At 36.0% G+C, this 13,261-nt stretch overlaps 1 long non-coding RNA gene across 1 annotated transcript in view; it reads left to right on the forward strand.

Annotated features, from left to right (window-relative positions):
• Window positions 1-1,214, forward strand: part of LOC108543506 (uncharacterized) — a 3,095-nt gene extending 1,881 nt beyond the window's left edge. Inside the window, exon 2 of the long non-coding RNA XR_001889593.1 lies at window positions 590-1,214. This is a non-coding gene — a long non-coding RNA (uncharacterized LOC108543506). The remainder of the gene's footprint in view (window positions 1-589) is intronic.
• The last annotated feature ends 12,047 nt before the right edge of the window (window positions 1,215-13,261 follow it).

Here is a 13,261-nt window from a genome sequence, read left to right on the forward strand (position 1 = left end):
AAAAAAAAAAAAAAAAAAAAAAAAAAAAAAAAAAGTCTGGCCTCTCTAATTGCCTTTTTAGTTTCAGCTATTATTATACTAACAATTGCTGCTACTGCAGCTATCACTTTGACGGAATCTATTCATACAGCCTCAGTAGTGAACCACATGGTATACAGTGTAACCCATGAATTTTAAGAACAAGTAAATACTGATAAAAATATTTTATCTCACCTAGTGGCCCTTGAAGCTGTCATTGAATGGTTAGGGGATCCACAGCAGGCATTCATTACCCGTCAAAATTTACATTGTGATTAGCAATATAATTCAATCTGTGTCACACTTATGCCATATAATAGCTCCCAATATACCTGGGAGAGTGAAGGCACACCTACATGAGGCTTACCACCACCACCTGTCTTCTTGAGTTTCTACTCTTTAGTGTGAGTTAAATAAACAGCCTAAGTGATGGTCTCAGCAATTACAAACAAATACCCTTCAGTTATTACAAGAAGACTTTCAGTGGTTGAACCCAAATACTTGGTTGTCTGGGCTAAACATATGCATTGGGGTGGTGGTCGTTATGTTTATTCTTTTTTGTATCTTTTAGGCATCTGCAAATGGCTTTGTACGGCCACTCAACCCAACTATGACCAGGGAAGAATGATAGAAGTTTACTTTACATTGGATAATCAGCACGTTCTAAGAATTAAAGAAGGGGGAAATGTGGGGAGTGTACAATACATTCAAGCTTATGTACAAGGCATTTGAGGTCAAGGCATGGAAAAATACTGAGGCACTGTGTGTAAGTTGTTTGTGCATGAGACTAATTCCTTGACCCTGAAAATAGGACAAGGAACAGAATGTGTGATAAGGAGTGCTAAACACAGCCTCCTAAGAATGTGCTTTGAGTGCTTTTAGATGTAATAAGGCCATATGTGCCTCATGACCCGACCCCAAATAGCCACATGGTGGATGTTTCTTGTTTGTGTAAATTGTAGTTCAACTAGCCTTCTCAATGAATACTTGGCAGATGAATCTTAAAGCAGCACTCTCTTGGAGGAGCTGCTCGCCTCCCTGTTCAGCTGTAATTGTCTGAATACTTATTTCTTGGCATTCACTGCAGAGCAAGCTGCAGCATGGCTGCCGGCATTGATTCATGCAAGCTTCCAGCTTGCTTATCTTTGTCTGCAGCTCAATTTTACAGGCTGCTCTTTGTTAAAAAAAAAAAAAAAGTAATAATAATTTGTGGACTTCTTTTTATTGAAAAGAAAACTTTATCAAGGACTGTTTTGCTCTATCTGCCTAAATAATTTCTTTTCAACTCCTGTAACAATAATAGTTAATATCATAGGAAACATTTGTAATGTATTTTCATGTATGAATAAGCAAGATAGCAAACTCTTAGTAGTGGCTGTTTTTTATTTATTTATACAAATGTGTTGGGTACAAGTGTAATTTAGTTCCATGCATAGATTGCAGAGTGATAAAATCAGGACTTTTAGGGTATCCATCACTCAGATAATGTACATTATAACTATCAAGTAATTTGTCATCATACACCCCCTACTACCTTCTCACCCTTTTACATCAGGAGTGCTGGCCCTCAATGAACAACACAACATAAATTGTTTTCTGAGACTTACATTTAAAAATCAACCTAAGAGAAAAGATGATTCCAAAGCCAATACAACGTTGGTTATATATATATATATACACACACACACACACACATATATACACACACGCACATATATATATATGTTTATACTCAAGAAACTTATACAGTCTTTCCTATGCACAAACCCAAAAGTAAAGCCAAATGGCTCCATGCAATAAACATCATGGTAATAACGTAAAAAAAAAAAGCTTTCTCCAATGAATGTAAATTCAGAAATAAAATGAAGGAACTGTTCCTCTAGATGTATGGAAATCAACATAAAGACGCACAAAGACACAGAAAACACAGAAAAGCAAGGTTTATGACACTTTCAAAGAAACACAATAATTCTCCAGTATTCTAAGAAAAAAAATTCATTGAAATGACTTTAAAAGACCTTAAAAAGGCTTCAGACATAAAAAACAATTTCAGCCTTTTTTTTTTTTTTTTTTTTAGATGGAGTCCCCCTTTTTTGCCCAGGCTGGAGTGTAGTGGTGTAATCTCTGCTCACTGCAACCTCTGCCTCCTGGGTTCAAGAAATCCTCCTGCCTCAGTCTCATGAGTAGCCAGGATTAAAGGCACCTGCTACCACGCCCAGCTAATTTTTGTATTTTTAGTAGCAACGGGGTTTCAACATGTTGACCAGAGTGGTCTTGAACTACTGACCTCAGCTGATCTACCTACCTTGGCCTCCCAAAGTGCTGAGATTACAGGTGTGAGCCACTGTGCCCAGCCCAAATTTTCAGACCTTTAAAGATGTTTTTATTTTTTTGCAGTGCAAGATTTAATAGAGTGAAAACAGAGCTTCTATAAAATGGGAGGGGACCCAAAGGGGGTTGCCATTGCCTGCTTGAATGCCTGGGTTTATATCCCGATCATTGTCCCTCCCGCTGTGCTCTCAGGTGATAGATGATTGGCTATTTCTTTACCTCCAGTTTTTGCCTAATTAGCATTTTAGTGAGTTCTCTTTACTACCTGATTGGTTGAGCGTGAGCTAAGTTGCAAGTCCCGTCTTTAAAGGTGGATGTGGCCACCTTCCCAGCTAGGCTTAGCGATTCTTAGTCGGCCTAGGAAATCCAGCTAGTCCTGTCTCTCAATCCCCACTCTCAACAGGAAAACCCAAGTGCTGTTGGGGAGGTTGGCCAATGACCACTGTAACTGCTTCCTGCTGAATTGGGGCATAGTAGGGGTTGTGCAGTTGAGATTTCCTTGGGAGCGGTGCCTTTGATGTCATTAACATTGGAGCATGGCCTAGCAGGCCGGTCCAGGGGTCCATGGTAGATCTTAGTCATGGACCGTATCTGGGGCTCCATTTGAAGAATGATTTGTAGCTTTACAGCTTCAATTCTGGAAGACACAAATTTAACAAGGATGTTAAAGATACAGAGATTGAAATGTATGGCCTGCAGTGTAGGGGATTATTTCTTTGGCACACTTTGCAGGCCCTGACTATCTACTTGATAATTTTGAAAAGGCCTGGTCCAGTAAATAATAATTTGGCCATCTGATGGGTGCTATCAATGCCTAAGGGAAAGGTTTGGTGAAGGGTTTTAAGTAATTTCCATTGGTTAGCTGCAGGCAAAATTATTTTTCCTTCTTTGGTAGCTAGCAATCCTGAGGGGAGGAAACTATGTCCTCGTGAGATTCCCCATTCTATTTCTTCTGCTGAGTACTGGGGCTTGGTTTCCCAGAGGGGATTACCCCGCACTAGGGGTCCTTCCATAAGCATTTCTAATGGAGGGTCCTGCCTTGCGGCTCTTTTTGCTTCAATATCTGCTTGGTGGTTCCCTTCTATTTCCCTTTCCTTTTTGATGATCCCAGCAGTGTAAGACTGCCACCAAAGAGGTTTTATAAAAAATCTACTCAGACAAAATAAGGAGAAAAGAATAAAAAAGAATAAACAAAGACTGTGAGATGTTTGTGACTATATAAAGTGACTAAACTTAAAAATTATCATTATTTCTGAGGAATAAAACACATCAAAAAGTTTAGAACATCTATTTAAGAAAATAATTGATGAAAACTTCCCAACTTTACCAATAGAATTAGACATACATATACAGGAAGCTCAGCAATCACCAGCAAAATACATTGCAAAACAGACTTCATCATGACACATGATGAATATCTAAAGTGAAAGTGAAAGAAGTAATTATGAAATAAAGAAAACCACATCAGACAAAAAGCAGACTTCTCAGCAGAAACTTTACTCATCAGGAGAGAATGGGATGGCACTTTTAGAGTGTTGCAAGAAAAGAAAAGTGCCAGCCAAAAATTTACATCAAGCTAGATTAACCTTCACAAATGAAGAATATAAAGTCTTATCCTGACAGATAAATGCTGGGGAAACCAATTACCACTAGACTGGGCCTACAAAAGATGTTCAAGGGATTTCTAGTATAAAAATAAAGTTTGATATTCACCATCATTAAAACATATAAAAGTATAAAACTAACAGGTCTTATAAAACAAAAGAGAAAAGAAATAAATCAAATTACAACATGACAGAACTTTATTAAACCACAAAGGTAGATAAAAAGAAAAAAAATATAATTAACATTATGACAGTAACAAAACCTTACATATTAATATTAACCTTGAATATAAATCAATGAAATCCTTCATTGAAATGTACAGATTTATGAAATGAATAAGAAAAAATGATCCAACTATATGTTGCCTATAAGAATCTCACCTTACTTGTAAGACACATGTAGATTAAAAGTAAAGGGTGGAAGATAGTAATACAAATTAGAAACCAAAAGCAAACTGCAATATCTATACTTACATCAAGTAAAACAGACTTTAAATAAAAAGCAGTAACAAAAAGGATAAAGAAGGTCATCATCCAATAATACAGAAATCATTTCAGCAAAAGCATATAAGAATTCTAAATATCTATGCACCCAACATCAAAGCACCCAGATTTTAAAGGAAATATTATTAAACCTATAGAAAGAGATAGACAGTAATATAATAATAGCGGAAAAATTTAACATTCTACTCACAGCATTAGAGAGACCATTGAGATAGAAAAGTTGGCAAATCAACAAAGTACCCCCAGAACAAAATTATATCAACTACCTAGACCACAGAATAAAACTATAAATCAATATCAATAGAAATTTCAGAAACTATAAATTTACAAAGAATTTAAACAACATACTCATAAACAGTCACTGTGTAAATGAAGTAATTAACATGGACGGCCAGGGGTGGTAACTCACACCTGTAATCCCAGCACTTTGGGAGGCTGAGGCAGGTGGATCACCTGAGGTCAGGAGCTTAAGACTAGCCTGGGCAACATGGCAAATCCCATCTCTACAAAAAATTCAAAAAAATAGCTAGATGTGGTGGTGAGCACCAATGGTCCTAGCTACTCGGGAGGCTAAGATAAAAAGATTGCTTGAGCCTGGAAGGCAGAGGTTGCAGTGAGCCAAAATTGAGCCACTACACTTCAGCCTGGGTGACAGAGTAAAACCCATCTCAAAAAGAAAATTAAGATGAAAATTAAAAATTTGTGGGAAAAAAAGATGGAAATAGAAACACAATATAATAAAATGTGAGATACAGTAAATATAGTACTAAGAGAGCAGTTTATAGCCTAAATGCCTGCACCAAAAAAGTAGAAAGCTTACATATTAAGGACCTGGCATCACACTTCAAGGAACTAGAATATTAATAACAAAACAAATTCCAAGTTAGAAGAAGAAAAATATAACAAAACTCAGAACAGAACCAAATGAAATAAAGACCAAAACAATAAAAATGATCAACAGAATAAAGAGTTGGTTTTCAAAAGACAAAATTGATAAATTGCTAGCTAGACTCATCACAAACAGAAGACAGTTCTAAATAAACAAAATCAGAAATGAAAGAATAGACATTACAATGGATACAACAGTAATACAAAAGATCACTAGAAATGATTATAAACAACTAGATACTCACAAACCTGAAAACTTAGAATAAATAAATTTATAGAAACATACAACCTCCCAAGATAGAGCCAGAAAGAAACAGAGTACCTGAACAAACTATTAATGAGTGGCATGATTGAGTCAGTAATTAAAAATGTCTTGACAAAGAAAAGCTTAGGACTAGAAAAATGCATAGCCTAATTCTACCAAATGTACAAAAGTAATAATCCTCTTGAAACTCTTCCCAAAAATTGAGGATAATGAAATTCTTCCTAAGTCACTCTGAGGTCAGTATTACCCTGATACCAACATTAGGCAAGGACACAACAAAGAAAACTATTATTGTATTATTATTTATTATATTATTATTAAAAATAGACAAATGGGACTTTAAAAAGTTTTGGCACAGCAAAAAAAATAATCAACAGTCTAAACAGGCAACCTACAGAATAAATGAACATATTTGCAAACTATGTGCCAAAATGAAACTAATATTCAGAATTTACAAGTAATTCGAACAACTCAAAAATATCATAATAATAAAGAATCCCATTGAAAAAATGGGCAAATAACATTACTAAGCATTTTTTAATAAAGACATGCAAATAGCCAACACACATATGACAAAAATGCTCAATCTCAACTATAAATAGAGCTAGCATTTGATTTAAAAGTCTCACCATTGGGTATCTACTCAAAGAAAAATAGTTTATTATAAGAAAATGATGCCTATACTTGAATATTTACTGCATGCTCACAATAGCAAACCATATATACAAGAAAAGCTTAATATTCAAAATATATAGGAAATTCAAAGCAAAGACAAGTATAATAACAATAAAAATCCAACTGAAAAATGGTCAAAAGACTCAAAAAATATTTTGCCAGCAAATATTACACATGACCAATAGGTATATAAAAAAAAATGGTTAATATCACCTACCAACAGGCATTTGCAAATGAAAACAATGATGACCTATCACTTGAACTGTGTTAGGATTGCTAATATCAAAAACAGAAAATAGGCCGGGCACGGTGGCTCAAGCCTGTAATCCCAGCACTTTGGGAGGCCGAGACGGGCGGATCACGAGGTCTGGAGATCCAGACCATCCTGGCTAATACAGTGAAACCCTGTCTCTACTAAAAAATACAAAAAACTAGCCGGGCGTGGCGGCGGGCGCCTGTAGTCCCAGCTACTCGGGAGGCTGAGGCAGGAGAATGGCGTAAACCCGGGAGGCGGAGCTTGCAGTGAGCTGAGATCCGGTCACTGCACTCCGGCCTGGGCGACAGAGCGGGACTCCGTCTCAAAGAAAAAAAAAAAAAAACAGAAAATAGAGAAATAAGTAACATCTGTCATTGTTGTTCCTGAGATTTCTGAAACAAATCTTAATATCACCACTGCTCTCACACATTTCAGACATGACGGGAAAACTTAAGAAATAACCTAACATGCAGTTCCTCAAAATACTCAGATATATTTTATATTCCCCAAAGCAATGGCAGAGCAGGTATACCATGCAATACCTTATAAGCCATAAAGAGGAGTTTAGTTCTCAAGGTACCCTCAAAGGAAAACCACTAAATAGGAAGTAGAGTCCCAGAAAGAATTTAAGGATACGGGACAAAATGCTCCTACTTGAGAGCTAGAGAAAAAAAAAAAAAATGGCTTTTAGGAAATCTTTGCATTGAAGCAGAGCATCCCATACCACATTTTAAGGTCCGGCATTCTTTTTGACCTTTGAACCTCTCGTCTGTGTTATCTGCTTCATTCATGCTTACCTACCTGAGTTTTAGACTACTGTCTCATGTCTCTTCACATTCTAGGGCTCTTTTATTTGCTCAAGGCAGGAGATCAAACCAGAGTCAGAGACAGCAAGGCCTGTTTTGTTAGAAAAAAGTAACATGACTTGCTGGCATTCTCTAGTACCATGTTCAGTAGAGAAAATACTATGAAAGATTCTAGACATTTAATTCCAAAATATAGTTTTCTGATAGAACCTTTAGAATATTTAGAACATATTTTACATTTCTGGGTCCGTAGCTCCACTATCCAATACTAGTGAATTTAAAATTGGTCCTGGATATTAGTTTTTAATATTTGGGCAACAATATTTATTGCCATTGAATTTCTAGAGATGGGGGTGAAACCCCATCTCTACTAAATATACAAAAATTAGCTGGCCGTGGCAGTGCACGTTTGTAGTCCTAGCTACTCAGAAGGCTGAGGCAGGAGAATCACTTGAACCTGGGAGGCAGAGGTTGCAGTGAGCCAAGATCAAGCCACTGCGCTTCACCCTGGGTGACAGAGCGAGAATCGATTCCCCTCCCCAACCAAAAAAAACACCAAACTATCCAGGCAACAAAGAACATGATGAATGTAATTGCACCTCACATTTCAATACTAACACTAAATGGAAATGGCCTATATGCTCCACTTAAAAGACAGAACTGCAGAATAGATAAGAACTCACCAACTATCTGCTGTCTTCAGGAAACTCACTTAACACAAGGACTCAAATAACGTATAGGGATGGAAAAAGACATTTCATGCAAATGGACACCAAAAGCAAGCAGGGATAGCTATTCTTATATCATACAAAACAAATTTTAAAGCAACAGTGGTTAAAAGAGACAAAGAGGGACACTATATAATCATAAGTGGCCTGATCCAACAGGGAAACATCACAATCCTAAACATATACGCACCTAACACTGGAGCTCCAAAATTTGTAAAACAATTACTAATAGACCTAATAAATAAGATAGACAGCAACACCATAAGAGTGAGGGACTTCAATACTCCCAGTGACAGCACTAGACAGGTCATTAAGACAGAAAGTAAACAAAGAAACAATGGATTTAAGTCTACCCTGGAACACATGAAGTTAACAGATATATACAAAACATTTAATCCAACAACTGAAGAACACACATTCTATTCAACAGCGCATAGAAGTGTTTCCAAGATAGATCATATGATAGGCCATAAAACGAGCCTCAATAAATTTAAGAAAATTGAAATTACATCAAGCACTCTCTCAGAGCACAGTGGAATAAAACTGGAAATCAATTCCCAAAGGAACTTTCAAAACCGTGCAAATACATGGAAATTAACCTGCTCCTGAATGAGCATTGGGTCAAAACAAAATCAATATGGAACATAAAATTTTCAAACTGAATGAAAATAATGACACAACCGATCAAAACCTCTGGGATACAGCTAAGGTGGTAAGAGGAAAGTTCATATCCCCAAATGCCTACATCAAAAAGTCTGAAAGAGAACAAACAGACAATCTAAGGTCACATCTCAAGGAACAAGAACAAACCAAACTCAGCAGAAAAAACGAAATAACCGTGATCAGAACAGAACTAATTGAAACTGAAAGAAAAAAATAAAAAAGGTAAATGAAACAAAGAGCTGCTCCTTAGAAAAGATAAATAAAATTGATAGGCCATTAGCAAGATTAACCAAGAAAAGAGGAGAGAAAATCCAAATAACCTCACTGAGAAATGAAACAGGAGATATTATAACTGACACCACTGAAAGGCAAAAAAATTATTCAAGGTTACTATGAACACCTTTACACATATAAACTAGAAAACTTAGAAGAAATGGATAAATTCCTGGAAAAATGCAACCCTCCTAGCTTAAATGAGGAAGAATTAGATACCCTGAATAGACCAATAACAAAGAGTGAGATTAAAATGGTAATTTAAAAATCACCAAGAAAAAAGTCCAGGGCTAGACAGATTCACAGAATTCTACCAGATAGTCAAAGAATTGGTACCAATCCTTTTGACACTGTTCCACAAGATAGGGAAAGAAGGAACCCTCCCTAATTCATTCTGTAAAGCCAGCATCACCCTAATACCAAAACCAGGAAAAGACAAAACCAGAAAAGAAAACTACAGATTAATATCCTTGATAAACATTGATGCTAAAATTCTTAACAAAATACTAGCTAACCAAATCCAACAACATGTCAAAAAGATAATCCACCATAATCAAGTTTGTTGCATACCAGGGATGCAGGGATGGTTTGACACACACAAGTCAACAAATGTGATACACCACATAAATAGAATTCAAAACGAATTTATATGACTATTTCAATAGATGCAGAGAAAGCATTTGACAAAATCCAGCATCGTTTTATGATTAAAACTCTCAGCAAAGTTGGCATACAGGGGACACAACTTAATGTAATAAAATCTATCTATGACAAACCCACAGTCAAAATAATAGTGAATGGGGAAAAGCTGAAAGCATTCCCTCTGAGAACAGAAAAAAGAAAGGATGCCCACTCTCAACACTCCTCTTCAACACAGTTCTGGAGTCCTATCCAGAGAAATAAGACAAGAAATAAACGGCATCCAAATAAGTAAACAGGAAGTCAAACTGTACCTGTTTGCTGATGATAAGATCATTTACCTTGAAAACCCTGAGGACTCCTCCAGAAAGCTCCTCAAACTCATAAAAGAAGTCAGCAGTTTCTGGATACAAGACTAATGTAAAAAAATCAGTAGCTCTTTTATTCACCAACAGCAAGCAAATGGAGAAATAATCAAGAACTCAACCCCTTTTACAATAGCTGAACAAAAATAAAATACTTAGGAACATACCTAATGAAGGAGTCGAAAGAACTCTACAAGGAAAACTATAAAACACTGCTGAAAGATATCATAGATGACACAAACAAATAGAAACACATCCCATGCTCATGGATGGGTAGAATCAAATTTGTGAAAATGACCATACTGCCAAAAGCAATTACAAATTCAACAGAATCCTCATCAAAATACTACCATCAGTCTTCACAGAGTTAGAAAAAACAATTCTAAAATTCATATAGAGCCCACATAGCCAAAGCAAGACCAAGCAAAAAGAACAAATCTGGAGGCACCACACTACCTGATTTCAAACTATAAGGCTGTAGTCACCAAAACAGCATGGTACTGGTATAAAAACAGGAACATAGACCAAAGGAAGAGAGAACCCAGAAACAAACCCAAATGTTTACAGCCAACTGATCTTCAACAAAGCAAACAAAAATATAATGTGGGGAAAGGACACCCTTTTCAACAAATGGTGCTGGGATAATTGGCTAGTCACATGTAGGAGAATGAAACTGGATATTCATTTCTCACCTTATACCAAAAATCAACTCAAGATGAATTAAGGCCTTAAACCTAAGACCTGAAACTATAACAATTTGCAAGATAGCATTGGAAAACCCTTCTAGGCATTAGCTAGGCAAAATTTCATGACCAAAAACCCAAAAGCAAATGCAGTAAAAACAAAGACAAATAGCTGGGACCTAATTAAACTAAAGAGATTTTGCATGGCAAATGAAACAGTCAGCAGAGTAAACAGAGAACTCACTGAGTGGGAGAAAATCTTCACAATCTATACATCTGCCAAAGGACTAATATCTAGAATCTACAGTGAACTCAAACGAATCAGTCAGAAAAGAAGGCCCAAAAAGTGGGCCAAAGACATGAATAGACAATTCTCAAAAGAAGATATACAAAGGGCTAACAAACATTTAAAAAGTTCAACATCACTAATGATAAGGGAAATGCAAATGAAAACTACAATGCCATACCACCTCATTCCTGCAAGAATGGACATAATCAAAATATCAAAAAACTGTAGATGTTGGCTTGGATGCAGCAATCAGGGAACACTTCTACACTGCTAGTGGAAAGGTAAACTAGTACAGCTGCTATGGAAAAAAGTGTGGAGATTCCTTAAAGAACTAAAAGTAGAACTACCATTTGATCCAGCAATCCCACCACTGGGTAACTACCCACAGGAAAAGAAGTCCTTATTTGAAACATAGACCAATGGAAGAGAGAACCCAGAAATAAACCCAAATACTGACTACTTGAAAAAGATACTTGAACATCCATATTTCTAGCAGCACAATTCACAATTTCAGACTCGTGGAACCAACCAAAATGCCCATCAATCAATGAGTAGATAAAGAAACTATGACAGGTACATATATGTTGGAAAACTACTCAGCCACAAAAAGAAATTAACAGCATTTGCAATGACCTGGATGATATTGTTGATTATTATCCTAAGTGAATTAACTGAGGAATGGAAAATCAAACCTATGTTCTTGCTGATATGTGGGAGGTAAGCTATGAGGATGCAAAGGCATAAGAATGATAAAATAGACTTTGGAGACTTGGGGGGAAGAGTAGGAAGGGAGAGGGATAAAAGACAACATATATGGTGCAGTGTATACTGCTCAGGTGATGGGTCCATCAGGGTCTCACAAATCACCACTAAAGAACTTACTCATCTAACCAAATACCACCTGTACCCCAATAAATAATGGCACAGTGAAATTAAAAAAAATTATTATTATACTCACAGACCAGCTCACATAATGAATATTCCATAAACTATTACACAGGCTGGGCACGGTGGCTCACACCTGTAATCCCAGCATTTTGGGAGGCCGAGGTGGGTGGATCACCTAAGGTCAGAAGTTCGAGACCAGCCTGACCAACACAGTGAAACCCTGCCTCTACTAAAAATACAAAAATTAGCTGGGTGTATTGGCGGGCACCTGTAATCCCAGCTACCTAGGAGGCTGAGGCAGGGGAACTGCTTGAACCTGAAAAGCAGAGGTTGCAATGAGCCAAGATCACACCATTGCACTCCAGTCTGGGCAACAGAGCAAGACTTCATCTAAAAAAAAAAAAAAAAAAAAAGAAAGAAAAGGAAAAAGAAAAAAACTACTAAACAAACAAAAAATTATGGGTCTAACATGAGTAACAGTCAAGTTAAAACAGATATTTTGCATGGGGAGATTCTGAAGCATAAACCAAAAAGTTATACGGTAATAAATTTAATACAAAGCAGAGAGCATAGATTTACGTTCAGTATTTTTGAGAATTTTTGTTTTTTTTTCTAGTAAATTAGACACCTTCTTAAAATGATTTATTTTGTTCCAATATTACTTTTTTTTTGGTTAAAAATAGTTTCAAACATACACTAACACAAACACACTACATAATTTATTTACACCTAAGATTTATCTTTAGACTAATAGATCTGTATATTTAATTCCATGTAAATCAATACTAAGAGCTCGTATGTGCTTGCAGCCAGAGGCCACATGTTCAAATAAAAATATATTAAAATTTTAAAAAATATTTATTCAGGACACAGAAATGTATGGATTTTACTTGGGTTTGTATATAATTTTCATTATGACCATAAAAATGACCCTGTAGTCAATAACAACTTAATTGTACATTTAAAAATAACTAAAACTGAAGAACTGAATTGCTTGTAATACAAGAATAAATGCTAGAGGTAATGGATATCTCATTTCCTCTGATGTGATTATTACATATCACATGTCTGTATCAAAATATGCCATATATGGCATAAACATATACACATATTACATATCCACAAAAATTAAGAAAAATAAATTTGAATGTAAAATAAGAATAAAATTTAACCTATAGGAACAATATTCTTTAACTTATTGGCCATTTAAAGCCACTGGCAAAAAGATTACTAGAGATCTCAGTCCATTATCTTACCAAATAGTGTATTATTACCATCTTTTACCTACACCACTGAATAAGGTGGAATAGGTTAAAGTTAGTGGCATAATGCTTCAATGAATTCACGATAGTATTTAACATGTTAAAAATGCTGACTCAGGTCGGA

The sequence above is a fragment of the Rhinopithecus bieti genome, unplaced genomic scaffold, assembly GCF_001698545.2.
Source record: "Rhinopithecus bieti isolate Rb0 unplaced genomic scaffold, ASM169854v2 scaffold_24982, whole genome shotgun sequence".
NCBI lineage: Eukaryota > Metazoa > Chordata > Mammalia > Primates > Cercopithecidae > Rhinopithecus > Rhinopithecus bieti.